The sequence below is a fragment of the Notechis scutatus genome, chromosome 2 (genome assembly GCF_049901735.1).
Source record: "Notechis scutatus isolate UNSWTSFEM ecotype Mainland chromosome 2, rNotScu1.2, whole genome shotgun sequence".
Lineage (NCBI taxonomy): Eukaryota > Metazoa > Chordata > Lepidosauria > Squamata > Elapidae > Notechis > Notechis scutatus.
The window spans coordinates 122012875-122030259 of record NC_142010.1 but is presented as its reverse complement, the minus strand read 5'-3'; the positions used below and the strand labels follow the sequence as shown (position 1 = coordinate 122030259).

The 17385-nt window shown below is 39.1% G+C and overlaps 1 protein-coding gene across 10 annotated transcripts in view; it reads right to left on the bottom strand.

Moving 5' to 3' along the window:
• The window catches only part of LOC113417412 (uncharacterized), a 233977-nt gene that overhangs the window by 19671 nt on the left and 196921 nt on the right, over positions 1 to 17385 (bottom strand). Inside the window, exon 3 of one of the 10 annotated variants that reach the window (XR_015747726.1) lies at positions 13598 to 15086. The exons of the other annotated variants lie outside the window; for them this stretch is intronic. The gene's annotated coding sequence lies outside the window, so the exon portion shown is untranslated. Of the gene's footprint in view, positions 1 to 13597; positions 15087 to 17385 lie in introns of those variants that run through there. 10 annotated transcript variants of the gene reach the window in all.

Below are 17385 nucleotides of genomic sequence, written 5' to 3'. Positions count from 1 at the left end.
ATATGCTGACTCTGTAAACTGCTTAGAGGGGGCTGTAAAGCATTATGAAGCAGTATATAAGTCTATGCTCTATTGCTGTTTGTAGCTGAGGATTGAATTGTGTGGTCCTTAGTATTCTCTGAGCTTGGTGGTTTTCCTGCAGGTATTTTATTACCAAACTAGATAACATCATCATGATGCACTGATTGTGTTACCTAGTTTGGTATGAAACACTTGCAAGAAAATCACCAAGCTCAGAGAATACCAAGGACCCCACAGTTTTCATGATCTCATAACCCAGAGTTTCCCAACATTTTGGGCTTTGCAGACCGGCGGAGGGGAAGGGGATGGTTAGGTGGGGGGAGGGGATGGTTTGTCTAAGCAGCCGGCAAGTGTGCAAGCCTGTGCAGCTCCATTTACCTGGGTGGCATGCACACTCGCCTGTCCCTCATGCACGCACATTCATCTGCTGTTTGCACAAGTGGGGATGTGTGTGCATGCACGCTTGCCAGTCATTTCCACAGCCCAGTTGCAAACCCTCATGGCCCACTAGTGGGCTGTGGCCCACAGGTTGAACTATACTAGAATATAGCACTGCCAGATAGGTAAGTGAGCAGATAGATAGCCCATACATATTGCTGTAGTTACTGTAATTCGAGTTTGTTCTTCATTTGCTTTCTCCTCCCAGTAAATCAAGGAATGTATTTTCATAGGCTGATTTGGTTTAGCATACAAAGATCTATAAAAGGAAGGGGCTGCTTGACAAACTAAACTCCATTAATTTCAAGGACATTTTTATTCCTTGGGGTTTATTGGTCTTCTGCAGATCATGCCACTATCTACCCATATCTTGTAAGCTGGACATTCAACTTTTTCTCTAAATCAGGCAAGCTTTAAGGGAAGCTAAAAACTACTTAGATACACACAGTGATATTTATGTAATACACACAATGCAAAACAATCAATGACAAATTTAAAATTACAAGTAATCAATTCTATCTTTCAATAGCTGCAGAACAATGTAAGCTAAAAAAGAAAAGAAAGACATCAGCATCCATGTTCGAAAGATATAAAGAATTCAAAAGGGAAACTTCTCAATACTAGTACTTATTAGATACAAAATATTGAGTCAATATGTGAAAGCTTTTTCCCTCCAGCAATATTATGTAGTCATTCAGTGGGCTGTGTTACAGTCCTGATACAGATATGCTCTTAAACTAAAATGGAATGCATGTCACCAATACATTTGGAAGTGGGAGAAGTATATTTTGCTTTCAACTCTCTCTCTCTCTTTTTCAACTGCCCACAGATTTCAGAGCTATCTTGACTGAAGGGAGTTGCAATGTGGAAGACGTTTCCTTCTACTACCTGGGTGGCTTGTCAGCCCAGAGTCTTGGTACACTTAAGGAAAGCTCTTGCTACAACACAGAACCTGTTTCCAGCAGCAGCAATAGCAGCAGGACATTCCTTGAGTTCATGCAGGGAAGGCAGACTATAGTCTGGCAAAAAATCTGGAGACAAGTTGAGGCAGACATCACCAACTGTTCCAAAGCCCATTCTCTGCCTAGATGAGGGGGGGGGGGACCTGGATTCAATAGAGGGAAAATTAAACAGAAGTGGCTAAAAAGTTGAGATGAGATGAGATGAGATGAGATGAGATGAGATGGATGGATGGATGGATATAGAGACATAGATAGATGATAGAGAGATAAAAATTAGAGATAATAGCTAGGTGATGGATAGATATAATAGATATTATAGATATAGCTAGATGATAGGTAAGTAGTAGGTAGGTAGGTAGATCTGTGTGTGAGAGAGATAGAAAAAGAGAGAGAGAGAGAGAGAGAGATTGCCTGCATACCTGCTGTGTAATGAGAGGGCTTTGGGTTGGGAGTGACTGACCTTTGACTCTTTCTTTGTCCAGTAAAGAATGCCAAGAAAACTCAAATGCACCTTTTGTATCTCCACAGTAATGATGACCAAGATGATGACCTGCATGAGAGGTTCTAAAAGATGAAATTTCGCAGCCCTTGCTCTGAAGCCCTTTCCATTGGTCAGAATTCCTATCTTGTTCCTTCTCCTACCTCTGGGATGACTTGCCATGCGACAATAACTAACTTCCTTTCCTCATCATTTCCTTTCCTTCCTTTTCCTCTTGCAGAATGGAAGAGTAGGTTTGCTATCCTTTCAACAATATCTGGCTTGCTTTTCCTTCATCATCTAAGTTCATCTAGATGGGCTAGAGAGTTGGTCATATACTGAATTTATGCTCCTATATGGAAGGACGCCTGGCTGGCGCAAGGAGAGAGACAACTGTTGGATATTATAAAGCTGTGTCAATGGCTACATATGCTTATTTCACTAGACTATGATGAAAGGACTGAGGCTGACAGCTTTATGGGAGAAAGCTAAATCTAGACATCCATCAAACAGCTGTGGTTGTTACATGAGAACTCTTACAGAATACTGTGCCATGGACTGCTTTTTCTCTGAGGATCAAATGATGTATTATATTGGGAGATCTATGAGGGGATGGCTACTTTTCAATTCCAACTGTGATCAATTTGTTTTGTGTATGATTTCTAGCCACTTCTTGTGAACTGCTTCGAGCTGGCTGGCATCAGCCAGCTTGAAAATGGAATCTAAATAAACAGCAGCAAAAACATTATTTATCCATTTGTGTTTTTAATATTTCTTTATTTTCATTTGTTTAACATTGTGAAGCTCCAGGCATTTTATGCTCAGCAAAACCACTACGTCAGTATTTTCTTGAAAAAGAGCAAAAATATTTTTTTCCCCACAAGGGCAGGCACAGGTGTATCTCTGCTATGTAACTATCAGTCAATACAGCTTTTCAAAGTGAGAGTTGAATTGGTGCATTACTCAGCCACAGATATTTTCCCCAAGTTCATGTTTGATTGATTGAGCCATTCATTCATGTGTTGTGGTTGCAAAAGATGGAATGCAACTCTGATAATGAAGTTCCTATTTTATTGAAAGCAATAATAGTTGGGTCCCTGTTTATAGAAGACAGAGGGAAAAGAACAGTAAAAGAATAAGGATTTTTATTTGGTCTAAAAGGATTAAGCTAAAGGCAAGAGTTGCTCTTTTAGATCTGACAGGATTATGAAAAGTGAGAAACTAAACCTTGCCTCTGTTGCGTTCATGAGGCCAGAGAAACCCTTCACTTTGTCTTGCCACAATACATGCATATTTTCAGGATATTGTCTGGCTTGTTTTAAATCAACCCAGGAAGAGATATTTCCGAATATGTTAAAATTTTATGTGCAGATAAAAATCCCCAAATTACAGTGGCAACATCCAAATAGGTAACTACGGTTATTTAAAAAAAGGCTTTTACTTGCACATTAATAACTTTGAGGTTTAAATGTTTTATCTAATACTGTATTTTATTGATTAAATAGTTTTGTCTGATGCCAAGCTTTTACATTATGTTTATATTCTGCTCTTTTGGGTCTTTTGCAAAAATTATCCCTGTTGTTGACTTAGATCTGAATGCTCATCACTTATCAACACCTACAAAGACTTATTTCAATAGTTGCAATTTTAGTACTTATGATGGGTAATTAAAAACTGGTCATTTGGGGTAAAGTGCAAAGAAGCACTGGAATGATTTATCATTAGAGATTGGGAATGGAACTTCCTCCCTCTCCATTGCTGGCACTTTTTGCAAATTTGCTGAAAGTTTTCCATCATCTCTAATTTAGCTTCAGAGTTTCCCCTGAGCTCCAATTTCTAGCATGTTCAGCACCAAACTACTTCCATGCCTGTTTAAGGAGACTGAGGCAGATGGGAAGCTGTAACTTTAAAAACTTCATCATATCTAATATCACGAAGGGAAATTCAGTTATTATCTTTAATGTAACACAGGTGCTTAATAGGCTTTTCAGAAGTCTGCCCTTGATACGTAATGCAGCAGAACAATAACTTTGTCAACATTTTTTTGGTAACACTATCCCAAATTGTGTGGCTGAAATTTCTCTGTCAGATGACAAGTGCCATTACCTCAAGAGTTCCCCAGCTCCTAGACAGTTTTCTAAACTACTCCCAACACCCCTTGGGTTGCTGCATGTTACAGATCATGTTTCAGACCGAAAATATAGATTAAATGTGATCTCGACAGAAGTCTAGTTATCTTGTCAAAAGCAATGTAGCACCAAAGGATGGAAAGAACTTTCAAGCAATTAATGGATCATTGTCTAAATATCACTTCATGAAACTCCCCCTGCCTCTTTCTCTACTATTGGAACTTTTTATGGAGCTTTTAAACAAATTTTAGTGCTCATAAAATCCCACTTCAGGTAGTCCTCAACTTACAACTACAATTAAACCCCAAAATCTCTGTTGCCAAGCAAGACAGTTATTAAGTGAGTTTTGCCCCATTTGACGACCTTTCTTGCCACAGTTGTTAACTGAATCACTGCTGTTAAGTTAATACCACAGTGGTTAACTGAAGATGGCTTCCCCACCGACTTTGCTGATCACTGCAACTGTCATAAATACATGACAGTTGCCAAGCATCCAAATTTTGATCACATGGTCATGGAGCTGCTGCAGTGGTCATAAGTGTGAAAAGGGGTCATACAGTAAGTCACTTTGTTCAGTGCTATTGTAACTTCAAACAGCCACTAAATAAATGGTTGTAACTCAATGTAAGTACACCAAAGTTAGACTCTAAACTAATAATGAACCCAGTCACATCAACAGACCTCTAGATCAGGCATGTCAAACTCGCGGACCGTGGGCCAGATGCATCACACACAGGCCACCCCCATCCCAGCTCCACAGAGGGGAAAATGTTGCAATAAGTCACATGATGGCAACATGACATGGCAAGTTTGATGATAACGAAGTCCTCAACCCTACAAATCACTCTTTTTTATATTAAGTTACCCTAATTAAAAGTGAAGGGAGAGAGTGGGAGAAAATATTTTCCCCTGGATCCCTTGTTTTCTCCCTTAGTTTCAGACCATTCGAGCAATTCCAGAGCAATGGAATGGGAAACAGATTTCCATGTTTTGCTATCACCTGGGCTGCTATTTGGGAAAATAAGGAAAGGGGGGAGGTGGGTTGGTGGCTGAAGAGATGGGGAAAGGGTCTTAGTGAAACAAAGACGTTATCTAGTCACCATGTTTCATTTAGCATTTTGGGAACTGATGTTATCCTTCTTTATGTCCATATATTTTTAGTAGCTTTATCTTGTAAATAATAGCTGAAAGAGAAACAATAAGCTAGTCTTTTCCATTCTGATGGCTTCATGAGGTTTTAGGACTACAACTTCCATTTGCTTTGGCTGATGGCTACTTGAATATACCTCCATTTCAAAATGAGTTATGGAGCCTAGAATTTTTTTTAAAAAATGCAGTCTGTAGATTCTCCTTGCATTTAACCCCAGACCTCAAAGAGGAACACAAGCTTCATCCAGAACAAGCAATTCTGACTAATTCTCAGAACTGGAAACTACACACCCACAATGCGCTTCTCTTATTTGGATCCAGCTTGAACCAAAACGCAATGCTCCTTCTACTTTCCAGTATGGAATATGTTTGTTGGGCAGGTTTTTCAGAGAGCAGAAAAGAGCCTCTTTAAACCCAACCGTGTTTTGGAGACCAGAGTCAACATTTCTCAAAAGACATTTTTCTTCCCACATTTCTAAAGTTTTTCTTTACTGTCACAGGGGGAAAAAGTAAAATATATTTTCTAGTCCCAAAGGTGCTTTTTCTGGAGGCAACTGGATTTTCTTGTTTTTTCTTTGAAGATGTTTCACTTCTCATCCAAGAAGCTTCTTCTGCTCTGACAGGATAGTGAGGAATGGAAGGATTTTTTTATTTCTTGCAGACAGCTGGTCATTTGCATCCTTTTAGGGTCCTTGAAGCACTTGGAGGTTTTTCTGTGTCCTCAGGGTCACCTGAGTGGTGCTCCTGGTTCCCGTAATCTGCAATTTTTTCCCTCTGGAAATCCATTCTGACTCCCATTCAAAGGGTGTTCATCCAAAATTGGATAGCTAAAAGTCTGTAGAGATTCTCACACCTTCAAAGAAAAAGCAAGAAGGTTGCCTCCAGAAAAAGCACCTTTGGGACAACCATGACCTGGATGACTGAGAAGCTTTACAGACTTTTAAGTGCAAAGCGCAAACCAAGGGTAAAAATTGCAATGACAGTTACAAAACAATAATCCCAGCAAAATCAATAGACTTAAATATATGTGTGCTACTAGTGTTGTTTCATTTTAAAAAATGCAGCACAATTATACAAATTTCTTTGGGGTATTTCTGGTGTCCAGCTTGCATTTGAAATTGTCTCCTCTCCCAAACACATACTTTTATTAAAGTAAAAAAAAAATGCTTTTTAACTGTTGGAGTTACCCCCCACCCCACCCCCCAAAAAAATGCATTGAAGCAATAAATTGAAAATAACAAATAGCTTGTTTATTCACATCTACATTTGTTACCCATATTCAACCTTGGTTCCCATGGATTTAAACGAGGGGTGGATATGTAATTTTCAACTCACCCAAGCTCTTAAAATGGCAGGCAGCAAAGAGGAAAAATATTTTGATATCTAATCTTATAAAATAATATAGCTAGTTTCTAACAGTGATATTCCTAACAGAATATAGTGAATCCCCACAACCTCACTGTTGAATTCTTCACCAGAAAAATTTAACCCACCTTCTTAGAAGCTAGTTATTAAAAAAAAAAAAAAAAAAAAAGCAGGCAAGCTGGGTTTCTGCTTTCAGGTACAAGAAGAACAACAGCAAAAGATTAACTCATAAATGTTTTATTGTCATAATTAAGTTCTGCACTTGCTAATAAAAAGGTAGCGCTTTCATTAAAAACCCCTTTTCAAATTCTGCATTCGTATTTGGGAAATAATTATACACTTACAGCAGCTCATTCTTTAAAAACTAGATTTAAAAGCTTGTTGTAACACATGGTCTTAATACGTCCAAAATATCTCTTGCTCACACAAACTCTCATTCTCCACCTTAATATTGTGGCCCGGGGCAATAAGGTTGTGAGTCCAGTCTCCCTCCTTTGCAATTGATTCAAAATATGTGCTGCATGTTGGAAAATTCTGCAGGAATTTGGAACATTCAGATCCACCAGAATATCTGATGATAGCAACATCATAAACAGCAAATGGAGGTGTCTATGAAATTGCAGACTATATCAGGATAAGGAAATGTATTTATTTATGTGTTAAATTTATTTGCCATCCATCTCGCTCTGGGGTTACTCTGGGAAGCTTACAACAATGGAAAATACAACCTGATAAAAATGCAAATGTAACAATAGTAAAGGAATGAAACAGTAAAAAAATAAACAGTGTAAGTATAATAATATGACATAAAAGCAGGAGAAGAACAGGAAGTGCAGGGTGGGTAATAATAGGTAACCTCCTATTTTTGGAAGATATTTGGAATGGACATCCTTTCTTGAAGCAGTCATGAATCTGCAATTGAGAATTTCTCCTCTTCCCTTGCCCTCCAAACAGGTCAGTCTAAATCAGCAGTGGGCAATTACTTTTCCTAAGGGAGAAACCAGGAGGGCTGCACTTATAGACATGTGAAGATGTGTAGGCATGCACATGCACACATATATAAATTGGGGAGGGGGGATTACAGTTGCCTTCAAAATAAAAGCAATCAACGTCAGCAAGACAGAAAGAGCAAAAGGGCTGGATGTGGCCCAGAGGCCATAAAATACCCAGGTCTGGTCTAAATGAATACACTTATACAATCCAAGTGAAAATTGTCCTGGAAACTTCCTCATAAAGTCAGCCAAGTGCTATACTTTCCTGGTCACTCCTGATAGTTGGCAACTCTAAGCGTGAGGCCTGTTTTCCTCCCTTCCTCTCTGTGTACCCTGTAGAAGAAAAAAATGGCTTTGGGAGAAAGAAGTGCCAAGATTCAGAAGTGGTTTCAATGTGTGGGGCAAAGCATGATGGGGGCCCATTTATCACTGAGGCCTGTTAAGCCCTGCAAATAGCGACATGCTCAGCCAGTTTGGCATTTGAACACCATGAGGCAGAGACCCAAAATAAACCTTTCATCAGAAATGTATGCAAAATGATCTTGCTAGAGTTAAAACCCAAGAGTGCAGCCCACCTTTCCTATGGATTTTAAAGGACCTGGATTGCACCCCAATTTTTAGAAAGTTAAATTTATGGGCTAAAAAACCTTTGCAGACTGAAGAAAAACTAGACTTTCAGAAGCATTAACAGGATCTAAAAACAAATCAGTAATTCCGTGAAACAGTAAAAAAGACCTCAGTGTAAGTATAATATCTTTTAAAAGCAGGAGAAGAACAGGAAGTGCAGGGTGGGTAATAATAGGTAACCTCCTATTTTTGGAAGATATTTGGAATGGACATCCTTTCTTGAAGCAGTCATGAATCTGCAATTGAGAATTTCTCCTCTTCCCTTGCCCTCCAAACAGGTCAGTCTAAATCAGGAGTGGGCAATTACTTTTCCTAAGGGAGAAACCAGGAGGGCTGCACTTATAGACATGTGAAGATGTGTAGGCATGCACATGCACACATATATAAATTGGGGAGGGGGATTACAGTTGCCTTCAAAATAAAAGCAATCAACGTCAGCAAGACAGAAAGAGCAAAAGGGCTGGATGTGGCCCAGAGGCCATAAAATACCCAGGTCTGGTCTAAATGAATACACTTATACAATCCAAGTGAAAATTGTCCTGGAAACTTCCTCATAAAGTCAGCCAAGTGCTATACTTTCCTGGTCACTCCTGATAGTTGGCAACTCTAAGCGTGAGGCCTGTTTTCCTCCCTTCCTCTCTGTGTACCCTGTAGAAGAAAAAAAATGGCTTTGGGAGAAAGAAGTGCCAAGATTCAGAAGTGGTTTCAATGTGTGGGGCAAAGCATGATGGGGGCCCATTTATCACTGAGGCCTGTTAAGCCCTGCAAATAGCGACATGCTCAGCCAGTTTGGCATTTGAACACCATGAGGCAGAGACCCAAAATAAACCTTTCATCAGAAATGTATGCAAAATGATCTTGCTAGAGTTAAAACCCAAGAGTGCAGCCCACCTTTCCTATGGATTTTAAAGGACCTGGATTGCACCCCAATTTTTAGAAAGTTAAATTTATGGGCTAAAAAACCTTTGCAGACTGAAGAAAAACTAGACTCAGAAGCATTAACAGGATCTACAAAACAAATCAAATTCCGTTTTTTTTCCCTTTGGACCTCACTTATTGCCATCTTTTGCTGAAATGAAATGTAAAATGAGATCCAAAATACAACTTCACCTGACTAACTCTTAATAAAGAGGTATTTGAATACTTCATTTAGGTTAAAATGTATTGACTATTAGAACAGTTGCAGATTTATTTATTTTTTTGCTTGTTTTATTAAAACACAAACATTGTAGCTGTTTTGTGGCAATATTCCTTAAAAAGGAGCCTCAGACATATAGGACTTCAGAATATATACCACCCATTCAACTTATTTAGGAATAATGAAAAATATTTCCAGCGAATGTTATTATTTCAGCCATTCCAAAAATTAGAGAAGAAAACAGAAAACATTGTTGGTTTAATGCTAATCTTCAGCTCATCTGAGTGTTGATTGCAAGTGAGGTATTTTGGTCTTTTTGTTTGGCTTGTTGACTATCTCTTTGACATTAGACCAACAATCAAGATGCAAACAATACTCCAATCGACTAAACCCAACTAAGGAACCATCAAAACAACTCCTACCAACACTGACAGACCAAGCCACCAGAATATAAAATGAGAACAAACCCCATTCCCCACTCCCCAATTTCATCTACGTATTCCAGGTGTCATATCTTATAGCATCTTCCATCAGCTTATGCTCCACATACATTTGAGGCATTTCATAGAAAAATATGGTACTTTGGTTTTAGAAGTGAAAAGGAGACTGGAGATCCATAGTATAATTCAGAGTATACATGTATACATACATGTATATTATCTTAATTTCTCTCACCTGATTACTATACCAGCAGGAATTTATTTGACTTGCATTTTTAAGAGGGAGTAAAATTTCTATTTCTGGATTCTACCTGACAGAGTAAATCTTAATTTTGGCTACTTATTATATTTTGTTGCACAGTCACCCAGATGTTCAGATTGGATTTGGCCTTTTTATCTATTATTCTGAAATGTATTTGCTGCTCATCTTGTCACAAAGCGACTGGGTATAATTCATATAATGCCTACAGTTTCTTACAATTGTGATTCCCCTCTCCTTTCCTAAATATCCTTTAAACACCGCTGCATAGTCTCACCATCTCTGTCAGACTCTGTTAGTAAGAAAATATTCTACATTCATTTAGTTTACTGTAAACTAATAGGATTACATAAGTGAGGGAAGGGCGACTGCTAAAGCTCTGTTCTTAGAAATATCGTGAAGTAACTTAAAGTGAATTTAATAAAGAACTGCTGCGGGGTAGGTGGGAAACAAGATAACTAATAATATAACACAAAATCTGGGGAAGCAGAATGAAAGGTCTACAAAGTTAAAGAGAACTCAGACGATCTGAGAGGGGGGGGGGATAGAGTAGAAAGAGGGGGGAAGGGGGGAGAGAGAGAGAAAGAGAGAGAGAGAGAGAGACTTTATAGCTAGTAAGCCTAGCAACATTTGTTATATATAACAACATGGTATGAAATAGTGACAGTTTGGGGAGGGAGACAGAATTATCGGAGATTAGAAGTGACCTACTGAATAAGAAAATCTCATTGGGGACAATCCAGAGAAACTGGGCACAGGAGTTTATTATTTCAGTAGCTGTAGTGAAAATTCCCTCAGGGGTGATCTGTGAAACTAGCCACCCCTCTTGGTCTGTGGCAAGAGTCCCCCCCCCCCAACACACACATACACACCAATCCCCTTCATTGACATGGTAATGGGCTTTGTTGCATTCAAAGACGATTACATCAGAAATGTGTGGCCTCTTGTGGGTTTTCCAAGGCTTATAAAGCCTACAAGCTATACAAAAATATTGGCTTGAAAAATTAGTAAGCCATAGAAATGGGTGTTGTTTTAGCCTTGCTTTACTGCAAGGAAGGAAAACTGGCAGCTCAAGACCTCTTACCAGTCATTCTAACCCACTTTCTTCGCTATTTCAAAAAAAAATTGGTGGACAGTTTCAGATAAAACTGTCTATATTTCTGAAAGATTTTCCTACAGAAGGGACATTTTTCATAGCGTTAGGCTCAGAAGAACTAATTATCTTCCCAATTATGCCGGTGGGATGCCTTTGGCCTCCATGTAATTTGCCTGGCTTTAGCATGGTGAATCAACAGAAGAAATTGGTACAGTTTTAAATGCATACACAAACAGAGACACACAAGCACACAGGGCTTCCGGTTTGGTAGAGACAACAATGCTATGTGTTGCTGTGTTGTACAGGTAGTCCTCAACTTATGACCACAATTGAGCCCAACATTTATGTTGCTAAGTGAAAAATGTGGTAAGTGAATCTGTCCCATTTTACAACTTTTTTTGCCACTCTGCCTCTGAAAATGCTAGCCACCACTGCTTGAGAAGCAGCAGAAAAACTAGGCCATGGGTATTCAACCTGAAAGCTCATCATAGCTTAACTAACACTGGCCATGGAAATCTACTTTAATATACAGATAGTCCTCAACTTACAACCACAATTGAGCCCAGAATTTCTGTTGCTAAGTGGGATATTTGTTAAGTGAGTTTTACCCCAGTTTACAACCTATCTTGCCACAGATGTTAAGTGAATCAGCGTCATTGTTAAGCTAGTAGCATGATTGTTAAGTGAATCTGACTTCTCCATTGACTTTGAAGGTTATAAAGAGTGATTACATGACCCGAAACTCTGCAACTGTCATAAATATGAGTCAATTGCCAAACATCTGAATTTTCATCATGTGACCATGGGAATGCTGCAATGGTTGTGTGAAAAATAGTGCTCAGTCACTTTTTTTCAGTGCCCTTGTAACTTTGAATGATCACTAAATGAACCGTTGTAAGCTGAGAACTAGCTGTATTCTCTCTGTGTGTGTCTCTCTGAAATATACAATGGGTTTGGAGGGTAGAGTTGAAATTGAGCCGATTGGTTTGAATGAGGTGTTCAGAAACAAATGGATGTTCTCCCACATTACCAGTCTGACCACAGTCCTAATCCAGAAAATAGACATGTCAATAAAATATAAATGTATGCAGACCTATTAGGAATAGCTGGAAGCAGTCAGAACTCCCTCTCCTGTTATAGCAGTGAATCTGAAAATGTAGATGCTTGGCCCAGGTAAAGCAAAGTCTCCCCACCCTGGAAACTTTATTCACAGCCATACCCTTTGCTAATTCTTTCTTACCCAGACATCTTGCCATACAGAGGGTCCCCCTCCCCCCTTTTTTTGGGTGGCTGGGTGATGCTCAGGTGGTGCCAGGGAATCCATGAACATGGATGGCACAGAAACCTTACATCAGTGGGAGCTCAGCTACTTGTGCTTGGCTCCAGTGGATTGACAAGGTTTGAAGGCCCTTTCCAGAAACGATTGCATATCTCAGGCTACCCTTTGCCCTCCTTCCTGGAAATCAAGGTGAAATTTTCTACAGACATTTGATTAATTGAATATTAAATAACAGTGATAATTTTCCCAAATAGTGGGAATGCAATTCACAAGGTCACAGCCCAGGAGGTAACTGATAAAACTTTGTTGATCTAAGGTCATTGACACTGTTTATCAGTAGAAGATAAAAGTCTCACTGCAAGCTCACTTGTTCCCAGCATATTTTCTATATGTGATCCTGCCATTTGCTTACACCTTGAAAACACCTTGTTAGAATTCTGGATGTGAAATGCCTTGATCTTATATTTCTAAGGTGCATTGAAAGAAATTAGACCTCAATGGCATTTCTAACAGATAAGACAAAAATAAAGACAACTAGTGGTATAATAAAAGAATAATAGAGTTGAAAGGGACCTTGGAGGTCTTCTAGTCCAACCCCCTGCTTGAGCAGGATACCCTATACCATTCTAGAGAAATGGCTGTCCAATCCCTTCTTGAAAACCTCCAGTGATGGAGCACTTGCAACTTCTGAAGGCAAGTCGTTCCACCGATTAATTGTCTTGACAGTAAATGTCTCCTTAGTTCTAGGTGGCTTCTCTCTTTGATAAGTTTCCATCCATTGCTTCTTGTGCTGCCTTTGAGTGCTTTGGAGAATAGCTTGACCTCCCCTCTTCTTTGTGACAGCCTCTCAAATATTGGAAGACTGCTAGTAATGAGATATTAATGAGTAAAAAGGTGAGATTTTTTCCCCCTGCCTGCCAGTTAAATGGGGCAGAAGGAGACATAGTGGTAGGAGAGAGGTTTTTCTCCCATTGCAATAACTGGCACCATCACATTAGCCCACACACATGATTAATTGCCCCATCATTCAAAGAAATAGGTCTTTTCATTCTGGCCACTCACAATATTATTAGTATGAGCTACTGATTTCCCAGAGCCAATTATTATATGATTCAAATGTTGCATCTGCCCACGTAAGTGTGGAGATGCATAAATAAGGGGTTAGTAATCAAATAAAAGACCTTCGATGGGTTTTTTTTAAAATTCCTCCAATATGTCATATATGTACATAAGGCTCCTGGCATTGAAAAGAACAGCTTTAAACAAGCAGTGGGCTGAAATTTTTGGAAAAGGTTGTAGTGGGAAAGTCTTCATAAGAGAAATATATGTCAAAAGTTTTGTTTGAGGCTGAAAGTAGCGTGGGGAGCAGACACAGGGGCTTACGGGGTACTTCTCTAAAGCCTGAGGACTGGGAAAGGAAAGGAGAGAAAAAATGTTTCTGCTGAAGACACTACAATAGACAGAAAGGGACTTCTTGTTATGGTTGGCAGGATTGCTGATGTGCAGAAAATCAGGATCCTCCCTGAGGCTGGAAGCAGAGGGGAGGAAGGAGTTATCTTTGAAGTTAAATAATGCGGAATTGAGCTGCGGTGGGGCTGACCAGTGGGGGGAGCCCCAGGGAGATGATGAAGAATCACAGGATCTTCAGGCAGGATGAAAAGCAACTCAAACTATGGCTAGCAGCAAGTATTTTGAAAATGGAAAAAAAAATCAGCTATGTATCAAGGTGGTGAGACATTCTGCTTATGCATCCATATGCACATTCACATAAGGCTTGGGACATACGTTTTAATGACTCCTGCTCCTTATACATCTATAAATAAGTTCCTCCTTGGGTTAAGCTCAGCTCTTAGCGAATTCATGCAGTTTTCTTGGACAATAGGGTGGCTGAGAAGGGGTGTCTTCTAAGGGAAGTGGTGTGAGTGCTGCATGCTATGTTCTGAATAGGATGGGAGAGGAGACCCTTGCCCATCTAACAGGAGGGGGAGGAAACTAAGGCTAACTGAAGAGGGAAAGGAAACCCTCATAAAGCTGGGACCCGATGTAGCTGAGGTGTTAGTGTCACCTTCCTCTTTTCTTCTTCCTTTCCATCCTCCATTTCCTGAGCTTGGAGTAAAGCAGAATCAATATCTGAACTATCCCAGGAACCTTAGTATCTCTATCTATCTATCTATCTATCTATCTATCTATCTATCTATCTATCTATCTATCTATCTATCTATCTATCTATCTATCTATCATCATCTATCTATCTATCCATCTAACCTCCCTCCATCCCTCCATCCCTCCCCCCTCTCTCTTTCAATCCATCCATCCATCTATCCATCTATCATCTATCCTCCCTCCTCTGTCTCTGTCTCTGTCTGTCTGTCTGTCTGTCTACTTACCTACCTACCTATTTAAATTTAGAAAATGTCCATCTGCCTCATAGAGATATTTCTTCCACTATATCACCAATAATACAGAGCTGTATAGACTGCATATAATATGCAGATTCAATTCACACAAGCCCTCTATGCTGTCTAAGGTGCAGAAACAAATCTCTAATACCTGTGTGACTACTGAAACAATTTAAGATGTGAGGAAAGGATTATGGGTATATATCGCCCGTATATGGCACCAGTTTCCATTAAAGGAAAAGCAAAGCCTTTCTGTGCACATAAATACTGTAGGATGTGATCATCCTTGCAATATCTTCTCTGGTCTTCTTGCTCTGAAAAACAGAAATAAAAAACATTACCCTATCACCGCCTTTCCAAATCCCAATTCTTCTCCTTTTACTTTAAAATACAGCCAGGTCAGCTTTGACTGATTGTAGACATTGTAATGCTATGAACTGAGCTATGTTTACATTTGAGAATCTTTAGAGCTGGTCAAAATCTGAGAGTCAATTAATGATTGCTTCCCTATCTGGATTAGCAGCCAATCTGTGATTTCTTTGAATGCTTCTTTCTGCCCCCTCAAATTTGTGCCCAAATACAAATATGTTCTACTTTATAAAATATAAATAGAAGGCTACATTGTTAATATTTTGGCTGTTACCAAGGTGGCACACATCCATTATCTCTGATAATGTCTTTTCTTTCTTAAAATCTTCTTCACTATAAGTCATCCCATATATACATTGTGGGAATGGTCACCAATACAGATACCGGTTCCAGAGAAAGTTAGAATTTTAAAAATGGGAATGAAAATATATTATGACGCTTAGATATGGGACTGGTGATTTTTGGCCTTATAGAATGAAGAAGTTGGGCCTTCAGCCACTATAAGCACAAGTTCCTCTTCTCGTGTTTTTCCCCTAAATCTCTCTTATTTATAAACCTTTCTTGGATTCTGTTTATGTTACTCCTAATTCCAGCCTGTTTGTCAAATCTCACCTAAAGCTGAAAGAAAAACTCTCCTGTAGAGGCAGTTTAGGAATTGCCCCTCCTCTCTTTCCAATTTTGACAGAGAGAATTTCAGATGAGCTGCCTGATAAAAACCAGCCCAAATGCGTAAGTATACACAAACACATGTATATATGCATCTCTCCTTTTTTATTTTCCCCAGAAAAAAAACACCAGTTAAATATTTGCAGGGGCAAGAGGCTTTCAATTATTTTCTGAGGAATTTATTCCTTCCTCCAAAGTTACATCAGAATCATAGCAGTCAATTGTCATCAGGATGTTTCATAGGATGTATTGAATATGCACTATTAACTTTATAACAGAACTAATTATAGTTATGCATTGCCCAAAAAGTATTAGTGTCCTAATTCAAAAAACCTGAACCTGAAGTAAATTTCAATTGCTAGGATAAGATTTCTTATTATAGAAGCCCTGTTCAAGTGTGCTTTACCCAACTCCCCATTAATTTTCCTCAAATGATGTTAGCTTAATTTGCCAGTTCACTGCGACTTTCTACAGGAGGAAAGCCATTGCAAGTGCTTTCGTGCCAGTGGTGGGATTCAATTTTTTTTTACTACCGGTTCTGTGGGCGTGGCTTGGTAGGCGTGGCAGGGGGAGGATACTATAAAATCTCCAGTCAGAGGTGGTATTTGCTGGTTCTCTGAACTACTCAAAATGTCCACTACCGATTCTCCAGAACTGGTCAGAACCTGCTGAATACCACCTCTGGGCTGAGTACATGTTGGCTTCTATGCAGATCAGATTACTGAATTCTGACATATGCAATCCCATTCTACAAGATAAATATATTGCCATTTTTTGAGATATAGCAATTCCTACTGAGATAAAGATTTCGGTTCTAAGTTTATTTATGCCTTTTAATTCTTCTTTAAAAATCAAAATGGGTTATAATGGATGAGACCACTAACCATAACATTTAAACGATTGTTTTCAATACCCATCTGTTTATAACATGGATTTTTTTTATGAGAGGATTGATTGGATGGGTGCATCAGTCAAAAGAGCCTATTTTTTTAAAAGAAAGTTTTCTTCTTATTTATGAAGACATTTGTGAATTTGGTACATTCATAACAGGTAGGAATTGACCCACTTGCATCAGTCAAATTCAGATGGTGCTTTTATTCCAGACACAAAGTATATTGAATATGCTTTTTGCATAAATGTTGAACATGAGTAATCTGCCCCAAAGAAGTAATCTGCCTCAAATTCAGTACTACAAACAAACTTGAAAGCAGATCTTTTCAAATACCTTGATAATGTTTTCTTAACAGCAATTTCCTGTGGGGCAACTAAAGCGTTGCCATCATCTTTTATCTCTGTTTCTTCATTCCCACTCCCTTTTATGAGGGAATAATCCATTTAGTTAGAGGTTCTTCAAAGGGGTGGAGGCCCCACAACCCATTGTTCTGGAGTGAGAGCTTTGATGTCTACTGTGTTGCATGTTTCCTCTCCCTTTGTGTCCCCTTCCCATTCTCTCCCATCCCAATTCACCATTCAATGAAACAATAGGAGTTATTGGTACGTAGTACTTTACGAGTCTTTCAGGATTTGAAATGTTACAAATTTTTAATACTTACAGTGCATGACTCTGTAAGTCTTGTT